The sequence below is a fragment of the Artemia franciscana genome, chromosome 21, assembly GCF_032884065.1.
Source record: "Artemia franciscana chromosome 21, ASM3288406v1, whole genome shotgun sequence".
In the NCBI taxonomy this organism is placed as follows: domain Eukaryota; kingdom Metazoa; phylum Arthropoda; class Branchiopoda; order Anostraca; family Artemiidae; genus Artemia; species Artemia franciscana.
In genome coordinates this window covers 1,783,869-1,799,637 of record NC_088883.1, presented here as the reverse complement: position 1 = coordinate 1,799,637, position 15,769 = coordinate 1,783,869, and the positions used below count along the sequence as shown (strand labels likewise).

The 15,769-nt window shown below is 35.7% G+C and overlaps 1 protein-coding gene across 5 annotated transcripts in view; it reads left to right on the top strand.

Annotated features, from left to right (window-relative positions):
* Window positions 1-5,526: 5,526 nt before the first annotated feature.
* LOC136040575 (uncharacterized) overlaps window positions 5,527-15,769 on the top strand; it is a 145,158-nt gene continuing 134,915 nt past the window's right edge. For 2 of the 5 annotated variants that reach the window (XM_065724814.1, XM_065724811.1), the window contains exon 1: window positions 5,527-5,631. The gene's annotated coding sequence lies outside the window, so the exon portion shown is untranslated. Of the gene's footprint in view, window positions 5,738-15,769 lie in introns of all 5 variants that reach the window. The other 3 variants (XM_065724813.1, XM_065724815.1, XM_065724812.1) reach the window with 3 other exon arrangements.

Genomic DNA, 15,769 nt, shown 5'->3' with positions numbered 1-15,769 from the left:
CATACATTTTGTTAAAAGGGCATTTAAGAAACATTTTAGGAGCGGCATAAAGTATTAAATTGAAAATTTGGTCAAGTTACGGAATATATTGAGCCAATCAAAAGCCACTACGTACGTACTGCCACTATTGCTAATACACCTATTACGGATACAACTTCTACTGAGGGGAAGAAATTCATTCACTATCTACACCTTCAGCTTTCTGAAAACGTTCCATCGCTGGTAATATGAATTTCATATCAGAGGTGGAATTGTGCATGTAAACCAGTAAAAAGTATTGCTGTCTAACATCTACATTACAAGATTTATTTCCTACCCCGCGAAAGTTACTCCCTCCCGATAAAGTAAGATTACTTAAATGGCCGTGGTTCGCGGACTGCAATATCCTCACTACCCTCAACAATTTTTTCCTTATGAGACCCAACACATATCTTTATCTTTAATGGCCAGCTCGCGTTCTGGTGATAGAGTGATCGGACAATTTGTAATGCGTAGCTGTAAAATTGACTTATATGTTGTTTCAATAAGTGCAACCATAGCTGCGTCTACGCAATCTTCCCCGCTTAATTTCTCGAATGACCCTACCAATTGCATGGTGTTACTCAGGTTTTTTTTGCCCGTGTGCAAAAGGGATTGAAATGGCTTCATGTTCTTAAAAACATTCAAATTTGATAGATTGCACACATCTATTAGTTTGTCCTCGAGGTCTAATTCCACCTTGTCACTCTGACAGAGCAAATTCTGAAAATTCTTTAACTGCAAGGAGGCATTGTCACCCAAAATTGTCACCCATGACGCTTGCAGTGCCTAAGTTATGTTTCAATTTTAGTTCTAAATGGATTCTAGACAATCACATTAAAAAAACAATTGCATGTCTTCCTTTTATTGTATTCCAAACCCTCACTAAAAACCCAACAAACATTAGTAATTGAAAAGGAATGTCCAATTACATCAGGATCTCTTGCAGGCTCGCAGAGAACCCCTACCCAGTGTTTCACTGATACAATGGATGGAACCCTTACTAAATATAAAACCCCCTTTTTATATTGACCCTCTTCATATGCAGTATAGTACTGTGACACTGTACTATACAGCATAGATTCCAGGCCTCGATCGAGTCTGTTGATTTTTGAATTGAAAATGGAATAGTTGTGGGAAAAGTCAAGTCATGGCCAATTCTAAAAAAAGCCAAGACATTTTGTTTTAATTTGCTTGTTTTTTTTCAACAAAAGCGAATAAGCGGAAATACGAAAACTTACCAAAGAAAGGCCGTAAGAAAAATTAGATGGTATTTAAGAATTAGCCGGAAAGGGGTTAAACAAAGAGTTCTATAGTGGTAATGAATTTAGTTTACAAAAAGGTCTTGTAACTAAAAATTAAGACAAAGGCACAAACAGTAAATTAAACCATACTGGGTACATTCTAGTTGCCAAAAGGATGTATTAGCAATTTCTTAGTAATAGCTTAGAGCTTTAAGTTGAAACTTCAAATCGTGTTGAGTATAAAAGAAACTGAAGAGAGGTACTCTGTTTATATTGCTACTACTATTACCGCTGCAATTTCTACTATTATTACTGAAAACTACCATTGCTGAGGCTAAGGCTAGGATGTTGAAACTTTTATAGAATCTTTAGGAGGATGTTGAACTAACAAAACACATTCTATACAAGCAGGCTGACAAAAATGTGTCAGTGTGTGACAAAAATGTGTCATGTGTAAAAAAAAAAAAAACAGACCAGGAATGGTCTGTGGTATTAGGTTGAAACTTTTAAGACATGGTAAGGGCGATGTTTTTACTAGGCAAAATGCAAAATGTTCATGCTGCTATAAATACTAAAATAATAATGCTTCAACAGCTTCTTGTACTACTACGTCTGCTACTGCTACAACTGCTATTGTGGTGACTAATGCTGTTTTAAACAGTTCGTGGTAAAGAACTGTAGTAAGGAGTGACCCGGCTCAATAGTAACCAAAATTAAAAAAAATGGAATTTCGATAACAATAGCTACATCAAAAGAATTGCATTTTAATGCTGATTTTAAATCTATAAGTTTCATCAAGTTTAGTCTTACTTATCAAAAGTTGCGAGCCTGAGAAAATTTGCGTTATTTTAGAAAATAGGGGAAAACACCCCTTAAAAGTCATAGAATATTAACGAAAATCGCACCATTAGATTCAGCGTATCAGAGAACCCTACTGTAAAAGTTTCTAGCTCCTATCTACAATAATGTGGAATTTTGTATTTTCTGCCAGAAGGCAGATCACGGATGCGTGTTTATTTATTTGTTTGTTTTTTTTTGTTTTTTTTTCCCAAGGGTGATCGTATCGACCCAGTTGTCCTAGAATTTTGCGAGAGGGCTCATTCTAACGGAAATGAAAAGTTCTAGTGCCCTTTTTAAGTGACCAAAAAATTGGAAGGCACCTAGGCCCCCTCCAACGCTAATTATTTTCGCAAATACGACGGATCGAAATTCTTAGATAGCCATTTTATTCAGCGTAGTCGAAAAACATTATAACTATGTCTTTGGGGACGACTTACTCCCCCACAGTCCCCGTGGGAGGGGCTACAAGTTACAAACTTTGACCAGTGCTTAAATAATTTAATGGTTATTGGGAAGTGTACAGGCGTTTTCAGGAGGACATTTTGGTTGGGGGAGGGGTTTAGAAGTGGGGGATATGCTGGGGGAACTTTCCATCGAGGAATTTGTCATGGGGTAAGAAAATTTCCATGAAGGGAGTGCAAGATTTACTAGCATTATTTAAAAAAAAACTATGAAAAAATAAATATGAAAAAGTTTTCTCAGCTGGAAGTAAGGAGCGGAATTAAAACTTAAAACGAACAGAAACTATTACCCATATGAGGGGCTCACCTCCTCCTAATACATCGCTCTTTATGTTAAAGTATTTTTAGTAATTTCAACTATTTATTCTACGGCTTTTGTGATTCAGGGGTCATTCTTAATGAATTGGGACAAAATTTAAGCTTTAGTGTAAAGAGCGAGATACTGACGAGGGGGCGAACCGCCTCATATATGTAATAAAAACATGAGAATACATAAGTTCTTTACGTGAGCTAATTTACAAGTTACGTATATCTTTTACTAATAAAAAGATTCGTAAAAAATTAAAAACTTCTAGTTGCCTTCTTAATTTACCAAAAAATTGGAGGGGAACTAGGCTTCCTCCCCTGCTCTTTTTTTCTAAAAATCATTTGATCAAAATTATGAGAAAGCCATTTAGCCAAAAAAAAAAATATGCAAATTTCGTTTTAATTATTCCTCTACGGAGAGCCAAAATCAAAACATGCATTGATTTAAAAACGTTCAGAAATTAAATAAAAACGCTAGTTTTTTTTAGCTGAAAGTAAGGAGCGACATTAAAACTTAAAACGAACAAAAATTACTTCTTATAAGAAAGGGGCTGCCTCCTCATCAACGCCCCACTCTTTACGCTAAAGTTTTTTACTGTTTTAAAAAGAAGAGATGAGAGAAAGAGTCAAACTTTAGCGTAAAGAGCGGGGCGTTGATGAGGAAGCAGTCCCTTTCATATACCAAGTAATTTCTGTTCGTTTTAAGTTTGAATGTCGCTCCTTACTTTCAGTTAAAAAACTTGTTTTTTTTATTTAATTATTACTAAAGCTAAGGGTATTACAATAAAACTTTCAAGGAATGTTATCAAGAAAAGTCCACTTTAGAGTATCAAGTTAAAACTTTCAGCGAATGCTGAACCAACCAAAAGGTACTATACTAATATACTACCCCTATTACTTTTGCTTTTAACTCTTGTACTAACACTAAAATAAGAATGCTGAGAAGATGTTCTAAAAAAAGTGAGGGATGGGGATGTTAAATTAAGTTGATGTATAATTCTTTGCCAAAAATATAGCATTTGGTTGAACCCACGTCAAAAAGTCAGTTATCTCTAAAGGTAGCTTTATTATTGAATTATATTGTTTTTGCAACATGGGAACGAAACCATGATTGCCACATAACGGCACAAACAGACTCCTCTGGTGTGCATAGCATACTCGTCTGTCAAATTTATGAATACTGTCGGGATTGGCGTCCCTAAGTGAAAGAACATCCAGTCTAAGGATTAAATATTTTTCGCAAATCCAGGCTTATTGAACCAAGCATACTGTATATGCACATACCATTGCTGGGAAGTCAGCCTGTCCCAATGCCCATTCATCATGGAATCAATTACAACTGGAGGTCCCAAACTGTAATCAACACCCCCCTTAAGCATATCCCTTTACTGAGTCCCCTCCATGGGAAATGAGTACATCAGGTTGTCAAGTAGAACTTATCTCTATTAGGAAAGGCTTGATTCCTAATTGTAAGATCCAGACTATTTTGGCTGAAGAAATCTCAAAGGCGTACCCTAACTATAGAAAAATATATACAGATGGACCTATCCAGAGGGAAAGAGCTGGAGTATGTATCCCATCCCTGAATTTGAACATCTAGTCTCCTCTCCCATTGGGATCTTCTGTCTTGTCTGCTGAATTATGTGCCATTCCTCTGGCCTTGGATGCACTTATAAATTTTAACACGGAATTTGAAAATATACTCTGCTCTCTGACTCCAAATCGGCATTACTAATGATCCAAAATATTAATAGAATTGCCAATGACAAGGATTTATATAATATTAGAAGACAGCTTCTTAATCTTAAGATCGAAGGGAATGAGGTTTATTTTCAGCATGTTTCAAGTCATAAAGGCATCAAATATAATGATATGGCTGATTATAATAACACGACATATTATCAGGCAAAGATCCAATGTTAGTCACAGTAAATTAACTTTATCTCCATTTCATACAAGATTAAATATAGTGCTATATTACCGGCTGAAATAAGGTGCCCTACTTCTAAATTGCTTCTTATTTAATTGGAAGCTACATCATTCCCCTTTATGCCGAGTCTGCTTTTCAGCAGATGAAACAGTACAGCATGTATTATTTGATTGCCAGGCTCAGACTAAGGAGACTATTGCTCTAAAGCGTTTCTGCTCCTTAGCTGAGATTCCAAATACTTATACAGCTATCCTGGATTCAAATCTGTCCTGGGATATTGATCGTAAGGTATTTAAGGCATCAATTGATATATTAAAGAAGAGAAATATTATTTAGTAACAATTAAAGGTTGAAGAAGTCAATTTTAAAAGATTGTGATTTATCTATAGTTTTTGATTGTGCAGAATAGAGCGAGAATGAATATGAAGAGCCGCATTGATACCGGCCAGACTAGTGGCCTTAAATTATTGGGGACAGGTAGCTGAGTTACTCGCACTTCCCACAATCAATAAAAGTGTATTATTGTACATAATTGCATGTATTCATTGTTTGCTGACTGGAGCAGAATAGTGCTTCCAGTGGCTAGTTTTCCTTAAGAAGAAGCCAAAGAGGTGAAAGGACTTGTTGTTAGTCCATATACCTCCCTAAAATGTTCGGAACTGGAACTGGGCACAAGCTACAAAACGTTTAGGCTAACAAGTTTGTTATGAAGGACCCTAAAAGCATTGCTTTATTGTGAATTTCGGCAGTTTGGTCCTAAGAAGTTTGGCAAAATTGTACATAATTTTCATCGGAGAAGAAGAATAAAGCTTTCTATTTCACAAATCCGAAGGTAATTCAAGGAATTATTTCTGGTAATACTAAACTAGAAAGATAAGTGAATCAAATTCTAAAACGTGCAGTTGTACGCTTACCCACACGGAAAGCTGCTGAGCCTGGTAAATCAAATGAATAGCCTAGGTTCAGGCAGTCTACTTTTGGGCTAAATTAGGGTAATGGTAGGCTAGTATAGTTATAAGTTTTAATTTCTTTATTATTTTGTGAGATAAATTATGGGAATGTTTAACCAAGCTAATTTCTCTGCTCTTTCTTGTTTCTAGATACTTAGAAGATTGAGTACATGACAGTCCAAGACATAATTAGGCTATCTAAATACTGGCTTAAAATGTCTTAGCCTAGGTTTATCTCAATTTTGGGTTTTCAATCTCTTTTTTGTAGCTTTTGTTTTTAAATTGAAATTTCAGTATTAGGGCAAAAGACCTCTTCTTGGGAAAAAACTCTTATCTTTGGCATTCTGGAAAAATAGATGGGTTTTAGATCTGACCCTATTTTACTAGCCTACAGAATGATGCAATGTGAGTGTAATAACAAAATCTTCACCTTCTGATGAAATTTTCACCAATAATTTGTTATCACAAATTTGAAATGTGGCCTGTTTTGACAAGCAATTGAAAAGATTATGTTTTTGTTATTTAAGTTAGATTTAATATTTGAGATTTACAGAACAAATATCAAGCCTTAAAGGGTATTTGTATCAAAATAGGATAATTGGTAGGCTATTTCCAATAAGATGTTGTTCTAGGTAAATCAGTGAAATAATAATTTCAAGTGTTTGATTTAGATAATTTCAATAATAACCCTGTTGATGGATAGCTTAGAATTGTATCTATTCTTTAATATATAGCCCACAATCCTTCTCATTTCTTATTAGGGTACAAGATGTGAGGGTTTGAGTTTTAGATAATTTTGCTCAATTGCATATTGATTTTTTACCCTAATTTATGTATTGTAAAATTCTGAGAACAACTTTAAAAACTATGAAATCTTTGGTTAGGTCTGTATCATTCCAAATAGGCCTAGGGTCTTATTTTACTCCAACATTCCTCTTTAATGTGCAAATATATAGCCCAATTTAATGTTGCAGCAGAAGATGCACAGTCCCTGATATCCTGCACAATAGTCAACCAGTTGCTGATCCTGAGCTGAAAGTCAAAATTTTCAACCAACAATTTGCACCTGTTTTTCCATCAATTCCAGCATCATTTTCCCCCCACCTATATATGATGTATCACATAATACATAATTCTGATTAACAATACAATAGTTGTAAAGGAACTTATGCCCCTTAAAATGAATAAATATGCTGGTCTAGACTACATTCATTTTTGTATCCTCCACAAATGTCAAACAGTTTTGTATCAACCTCTTCCCTTACTGTTCAAGTTATTGTTAAATCTTTCCAGACCACCTCTGGATTAGAAAACAATCCATATCATTCCAGAATTTAAGAAATGTAAAAAGGATATTGACAAAAATTACTAACCTATTAGCATGACATCAGCAGCTGATTCTTGAAAGAATAATCAATTCTGTAGTTATTAGACATCTTAAAGCAAATAATCTCTTAAATAACTCACAGCATGGCTTTCATTCTGGAAGATGAGTTGATACCATTCTCCTTGAATCATATGACTAAGTTACTTGATAAAGGAGTGCCTGCTGACATGATTCTGCTTGACTTTTCTAAAGCTTTTGACAAAGTTGGTCACAAGAAACTTGTGATCAAATTATATGCTTTCAAGCTTGAAGAGAAGTCCATGCTCTGGATCTGTGATTTTCTTTATATGCAATCTCAATGTGTTCAGTTATTTGATGACTCTGGTAGCAGTACTCTTATTTTGCCTAAGCATGTTTTGAGTGGAGTTCCTTGTGGGAGTGTTTTGGGTCCTACAATTTTAATACCTTCATCAATGATGATCATTCCACTCTCAGCAGTAAACTAATGCTCTATGCTGACAACCTAAAGCTTTTTGGAGCAGTCCTGTGAATGTCATGCCCTTTTACAAAATAATCTTGGACTGCTTGATTAATAGATTAAGACTTGGCTTCTTAAATTTAATGTTGTCAAGTGCCATATCATTGACTTTGGCAAAATGAACCCTTGTTGTTCTTATTTTTTCTCTGGTAACTTTTCTCTGTAATACTGAGTAAGATCTTGGAATCACTATTGATATTGAATCAAAATTCAGTACTCATTCTAAGTAGTCTGCTGCTGGTGCTAGTTTTACCATAGAGCTGATAAGCATACTCTTTCCACTTGTTCCCCTAAAGTCATCATTATTCTATAAAAGGGACTTGTGCATCCTAAGTTTGATTTTGGGATATATGTATCATCTTCTCATTTCAAAAAAGGCATAAAAGTGTTGGAAGACGTGGACAGACATGCCATCAAAGAGATATCCTGCATGTGGGAACTTTCTTACCCTGCAAGACTAGCAAAGTTGAAACTCTCAACACTTGTATACAGGAGAAATAGAGGTGATGCCTTTTTATCTGTAAGATAATGAGAAACAATACACTCTCAGCATTATTTCTCACGGTTGGTCCTAACTCAAGAACTAGAGGTCATCAGTTGAAACTTGTTAAATAGCCTACCACATTCAGAGTCTGCACTCAATTCTTTTTCTCAAGAATTATCAACAGTTGAAATAAATTATCTGAAGAAACTGTTACTGCTGAATCTTTGGACATCTTCAAACAAAGACTAGATGCTGAGTGGTCCTCTGGGGAGTGTAAACTCAACTGGAAGCTATGGAACAGCATAACACACCTGGTCACTAAAGGATGCTTATAACTAAAATTGTCAATTCTGGAGCTCTAACAGGAGAGAACCTTAAATTGCTCCAAGCTGCAATTTAAGGTAAAGTGATTTATAAATTTTTTTTCTGATTTTGTTGTTGTTGTTTCTTTGCTGTTAAATCTATTTCAACAACCCTTTAAATTCCATTATGATGGAATAGAAAGATAGCTTCTTGTGGTAGACCTGCCAGTGACAACTTAAAAGTTTGGTTGAAGACTCTGGGGTGTCCCAATGTAGATGCCACCCTTTCTGCTCCTAGTTTCTATTCACACTATGGTTAATTGACTTCAGGGTTTAATATTTGAAGGGTTGACTGCTTAAGGAGTTCCAAAACAGAGCAACATAGTTTATAAAAGAACTGGTGATCTTCTCTGTAGTTAATAGTATGTTGGGTAATTATCTGCAAGTTTCCATGGGTTCTCGGGCTGGGGTTTACAGGAAGAAGGCTGAGGCAAGGCTCTCAAGATATTGCTTATTAGTGGCATGCTGCTAGACACTTTCAAGGATTTGTTATATCAAACAAGTTACATAATCAAGAAACAGAAAACACATAAGAAATTTGTAATTTAGGCTATATATTTGCACATTAGGGAGTGGGATAAGGGGTGATGAAAGTGAAGGGCTGTTAAGAATGATATTAATAAGTGTTAGGGTGAACTTGTGTAAATCTGAAATAGGAATAACTCCAACACCCCTATCTTATTTTACAGGGGGTAACTCTAACACTCTAAGTTTAGTGATGGACAGATGTCTTTGCTTTTGCATACCACTTTTATTTCTTTAACATGGGTACTTGACAACAGTGTTCAATATTTCTGCCATTTTCAATTCCTTTTGTAATAAAGCTATTTACAAAATTTCAGGGAGGGCATTTGTTTGGTCACAAGGTAGGTAGTAAATTTTAGGTGATGGTGCAGAAAAAAAAGGGATGATAAAATGATTCTAAATAGCTGATAAGTTAATAGGATTGCTTATGTAATTGCTGTTATTTATTAGTGTTTAATTCTCAAACCAGTCAGGAGATACCAAAGATGTTGAACTTACCCCAGAAAAACCCCAATTTGGGGTTAAATTCAACATGTTAGACTTATCCTATACAGGGTAATTTCCAACAAAGGGGGGCGGGCCAGGCTTATTCCATGCATAGAAGTGGCTAGGTTTTGGCAATTATAGCCTAAATTTCAGTGTATTTGTCAACTATTTATAATGTTTATAATACATACTATAGATAATTTAAGCAAAGCATTTCCCTGACTTGCTAGCTGTTAATCTCAGAAAACCTCTGGAACTGCCTAATATGTTGAGCAGAGTATTGCAAATTTGCTGAAGGTCATGTAAAAGTGGAGGATGGGGTTTACCAAACAACAGTTCCTAGACAAAGTGAAAAAAAATGTGTCAATGGGAACAAAATCAGTACTCATTTCACTAAAAATTGGCCAGGTGAAGACCATTGGTTTGGGTGTAAGAAAAGAAACAACATCTCACTTAAGTGACATGAGCAACAATAAACCCTGAGGGTTATACAATAAGTAGACTCTTTCATCATTCTATGATTTTATGACCTGCTACAAACACAGCAGAAGAGCTTGACATCTTAGACAAACCAGAATGTTGGTACAACTTGGACAACACTTCACTTGTTCATGATAACCTTAACATTGCTGGTGCAAAAGGATCACAAGCAAAGTGGTAAACTGGTAGCAATGGGTGTGATAACACACCTGTTTCCCACATGTACTAGTTCATTAGATGAGAAACTCCCACTACTGGTAATCTTCTTTGGAAAAAAACACTTGGAGTTCATGGCTGCCCATTAAAGACCATCCAGATGCATATACTTCAGCTACTAAGAAAGGATTGAAGACAGCAGACCTTTTCTATAATTGGTTCAAAGATTTTTTCCTGCCTCAAGTGAAAAAAAAAATCACTTCTTATTCTGGTTGGACATAGCCCCCATTTATTTTCAGCTGTGGCTATTTATCCCAGTTGTGACCAGTTATTTAGTTTGGGATGGGGGTCAGTGGTGTGACTCTGTAAGCTCAGCCAGAGTTGACCTCAGCTCTAAATGGGTACCTGGAGAAATTTGGGGAAGGTAAGCAGGAAGGCTGTGTGAAAGCACAGGATGGTTGGCTCCCAGCCCCCCATTGCACTTCCTGGCTGAAGGGCCATGAAACAGAGATCAGCACTGTTGGTTTAGACCTTAAGGGTCTAATGCTGTCTTACTTTTTTTTTTACTATTCTTGGGACCTATGTAGCTTGTGTCAGAAAAGAATGTTACTATTCTCAAGTTGCCAGCCCATGCATTCCATGTACTGCAGCCCCTTGCCAGGGTAATTTTCAAAGGGCTGAAATCATCTTACGTGCAAAAGCTCATGAAATGGCAACAAGCATATCTAGGTTACATCTTACCAAAAAATGGGCTCCTAAATTATTTCTGTCAGATCTGGGAGACCTACCTTACCCCTTCTCTGGTTTAAAAATTGTTTTAAACAACAAGAGTGTACAGTTCTGTATTGACTGCAACATGATTGACAAGGCAAATTTTGATCCAGCCAAGTTAAAACAATAAGATTGAGACAAAGACACCAGAGACTTGGAACTCAACAAGAGTGACAGCAACAGTGAATACTGCAACTGATCAAATTACTATTTCAAGTTTGGTCAGTCCACAAAAGATTCATGTGTATGAGAAATTATTTGAAGCACTTCTCTTGGACTCAGCCTGGTGCCCTTTCCTTGATGCCTCTGCACCTGGGACATTTGGTAGGCAGAGAATTACTTAGGAACCCAAAGTAATCACATCTGTAGAGGCTTTGAGAGGGCTTGAACAAACAAAGAAAGAGAAAAAAGAACAGCTCAAGAACAAAAAGAGAAAGTAAAAGAGAATATGCTCAGGACAAAACTGAAAAAGAGAAAGAAAAATGATCTTTACAGTGATGACTCTGATGTCTAACTGGGTTCCAAAACTGATCAGATTGACATCTGTTATACTGTTTGCAGTGAGAATGAAGAAGAGGACAAAAGAAGCTTAAAAATACAGCTAAATGAGTAGCATACAATAGCAAACGTGATCAACAAGGCTTCTGTGTTGGAAGGGTGCTTGATTTTCTTGACAAAATTTTGTTTGGATAAAATATCTTTGCTGTTGGAGCCTAGCCAACTATTTATGTGACTGGCCCCAAAAAAGATGAAATTGACAAAGTTTAATAATGCATCTTTGCCAACCCATTGGAGCTTTCTGGACCTGGTCTCTTCACTCTACCATCATTTCAAATTCGGCACATCATCAGCCTGTACAAGAAGCACCCATGGGCCAGCAAGTGATCAAAAGTTTGCTTTCTTGACTCCCTCTCATGCTTGTTGAAATTGCTTTTTACAGCACTTGGTATTTACCAAGTGATGTATAGCAATTGCAAATTCTGTTGGTCCCAGTTTTGCTAGCTTAGGCACTTCCAGATAAGCTAGGACAATGAAATTTGGCAGGTATATCAGGGACCAGACCAGATCAAATTAGAAATAGTCGTTTCCCCGATTCTACTATCTGGGGGAAGTGGGGGGGGGGACAGTTAATTGAGAAAAATGAGGTATTTTTACTTACAAATGGGTGATCAGATCTTAATGAATTTTGATATTTAGAAGGACCTCATGTCTCAGAGCTCTTATTTTAAATCCCGACTGGCATTAAGCCTCTGATTTCCTTTTAAATCAGTCTATTGATTCTTAGAATTTTGTTAGAGCTCATGCCATATGAGCTCTTGGCTCTTCTGACCTCATCATAAATGTTGTATGAGCTCTTAGCTGTTGTTTAAATAAAAATATATTTTTTTCAAACAGAGATACATACTTTTTTTCTATCATACCAATGGAAATTACAATTTTTTCCCTATTATTTTAAGTATGGTGTAACGTTTTTCGTATTTACAATAAAAGTTGAAAAATTGCTGTTCTCAGATACTTCATCTATGTACAGGGTAAGACCAACACTATTGGAATTAGCCCATAATCAGCAGAAAACCTTTGTCCAGCTGTGGTACATGGTAATTACTAACACGAGTTTTTGTTTTGCATGGTATTTCTGTACATAGAAGTATCCTTTATAATATCTTAGGGTGACACAATTTTTATCTCTGTAAGCATAAGGTTTACCTTAAGGTATCAGATTTACCCTAGACTAGAGGGCAAGTCTGACCTCCCTTTATTATGTGTTACTTTAGTGCTCTAATTCACAGAAACAACAAAACTTGTGAACTTTCTGGATTGTGAAGAATATTACTAGTATGACCAAGGTTAATGTCAAATAGTTTTTATTGTACCAGTAACCCTAAATCAATTGTGAAACCAAATTAAGCTTAAAAAAACTTGATAAGGGGTCAGACTTACCCAAATTCATCCTATTAAGATTTTCAATGTTGTCTTCAGAATTTTTGCTGCTCCCTTTGGAGTGGGCCTAGCTTTAGACCAATAATGCAATTGTTATTTGGTGAATTTAGAGATGATTGCATTACTTATGTTGAGACAAAGTGATTATGCTACTAGATGCCTTTAGATTCATTTACCCTAAATAAGCCTACATTAAATTACACTCATCATCTACTTTCTGTTAGCAAGAAACTGTATTGTGTAATTGATCATATAACCATGAAGGCCTATTGCACAAAGTCTAGACTTTCCTCTCCTGTGATATACTGGGTGAAGTGCTTATGCTTAGTGCTGTAATATCATGTCAAGTGAATATGTATTATCAGTTAGTTTTATGCAATATTCATATGCATCAATATGGTTGGTATCAACAGTTGATAAGGGCAAATGCCATATTGGTTAGGTGATAATATTTTGTTGACACTTCTATGTTTTGAAATGGCTAAATTTACAATGCCTTATAGGAGCTATAATTTACTCCTGAACTTACCTGCATTATTAAATATTTGTTAAAAATGGTTGAAGGACTTCTGGATTTGCAAAAACCTCTGTCAAAGTGAGCAATAGAATTGCTAGATTAATTCTGATTTATTATTTGTGAATAACATGGGAAGTAAAGTGGGGTGGATGCCTTTGGAAGTGAAACAAATATTATACTTGGTAAATGCATAAAATATGCATTAGGTAATATGCTTACTCTATATAATTAATGTAGTAATAACCAATTTTCTCTCTTATTGTTTCAGATGAATTTTAAACCATATTAGGGGTTTTTCCAAGTTCAATAAACCTGTTTACAAGTCTTCAAAAATTTATCAGTCAAAACTAAGCAAAAGTATGCAACTAAAAAAATTTGAAAAGTTTACCTATTCCCAATGTTTCACCTTTGTAACCCAGATATTATAAAAGTTATTCAAAGTTTATTGCCCTTTAGAGGAGAAAGAGTGGACTTCAAGTGGATTAATATCTACCTGTTTACAATTTAGGCAAACTGTTTTTTTCATTTAAACATAAACAAAGGTAATACTTTAATTGAGTGACCACATAGAAAGTGGACATCTTAGTCAATAAAAGTATAACCATTAAACTCCTTATTTTGTGTTCTTTTCAAGTATCATTTTTCAGTTTCTGACAACATACTTTATAGCCTCTCCTGATGTTCTTAGGGTGGACCAGATTCTTGCTCTACCGTGTGCAGTAGTTCTCTAATAATGAGATTATCATGTTTTCTATCTTGTGTTGTTCTCATTTTTAAATAATATTTCATATAAAAAAGATCATAAATTCTTTTCAAACAGTTTGTGGTAACAAACTGTAGTAAGGAGCGACCCGGCTCAATAGTAACCGAAACTCTAAAAAATGGAAATTTGATACCAATAGTTACATCAAAAGAATCGCATTTTAATGCTGATCTTAAATATATTAGTTTCATCAAGATCAGTTATACACATCGAAAGTTACGAGCCTGAGAAAATTTGCCTCATTTTAGAAAATAGGGGGAAACACCCTCTAAAAGTCATACAATCTTAACGAAAATCACACCATCAGATTCAGCGTATCAGAGATTCCTACTGTAGAAGTTTCAAGTTCCTATCTACAAAAATGTGGAATTTTGCATTTTTTGCCAGAAGACAGATCATGGATGCGTGTTTATTTGTTGTTTTTTTTGTTGTTTTTTTCCCCAGGGGTGATCGTATCGACTGAGTGGGCCTAGAATGCCGCGAGAGGGCTCATTCTAACGGAAATGAAAAGTTCTAGTGCCCTTTTTAAGTGACCAAAAAAATTGGAGGGCACCTAGGCCCCCTCCCACACTCATTTTTCCCAAAAGTCACCGGATAAAAATTCTGAGATAGCCATTTTATTCACCATAGTCGAAAAACCTAATAACTATGTCTTTAGGGACGACTTACTCCCCTGCAGTCCCCTTGGGAGGGGCTGCAAGTTACAAACTTTGACCTGTGTTTACATACAGTAATGGTTACTGGGAAGTGTACAGACGTTTTCAGGGGGATTTTTTTTGGCTTAGGGGGGAGAGTTGAGGGGGGTGGTACGTGGGAGGATATTTCCATGGAGGAACTTTCCATAGGGGAAGAGGGTTTCAATGAAGGGGGCGCGGGATTTTCTAGCATTAGTTGAAAAAAACAATGAAAAAATAAATATGAAAAGTTTGTTTCTACTGAAAGTAAGGAGCAGCATTAAAACTTAAAACGAACAAAAATTATTACGCATATGAGGGGTTTACCTCCTCGTTATACCTCACTCTTTACGCTAAAGTATTTTTAGTAATTTCAACTATTTATCCTACGGCCTTTGTGATTCAGAGTGTGATTTAAGTTCTAAAGCTTAAAGCTCAAAGGCACTATAGCTTAAATGGGATATTTATTAGTAAAGAGCGAGGTATCGACGAGGGTTGAACCCCCTCATATACGCAATAAAAACATACGAATATAGAAGTTCGTTACGTAAGTTAATTCGGAAGTTACGTATAATTTTTACCAATGAAAACGTTTGTAAAAAATTAAAAGTTCTACTTGCCTTTTTAAGTAATCAAAAAATTGGAGGGGAACTTGGCCTCCTCCTTCACTCCTTTTTTCTCAAAGTCTTCCGATAATTGCAATTAATTAATATGCAAATTTTGTTTTAATTATTTATGTGCGGAGAGCCAAGATCAAAACATGCATTAATTCAAAAACGTCCAGAAATTACTGAAAGTAAGGAGCAACATTAAAACTTAAAACGAACAGAAATTACTCCATATATGACAGGGGCTTTTCCTCCTCAACGCCCCGCTCTTTACGCAAAAGTTTCTTACTGTTTTAAAAAGTAGAGTTAAGAGAAAGAGTCAAACTTTAGCGTAAGGAGCGGGGCGTTGAGGAGGAAAAGCCCCTGTCATATACGGAGTAATTTCTGT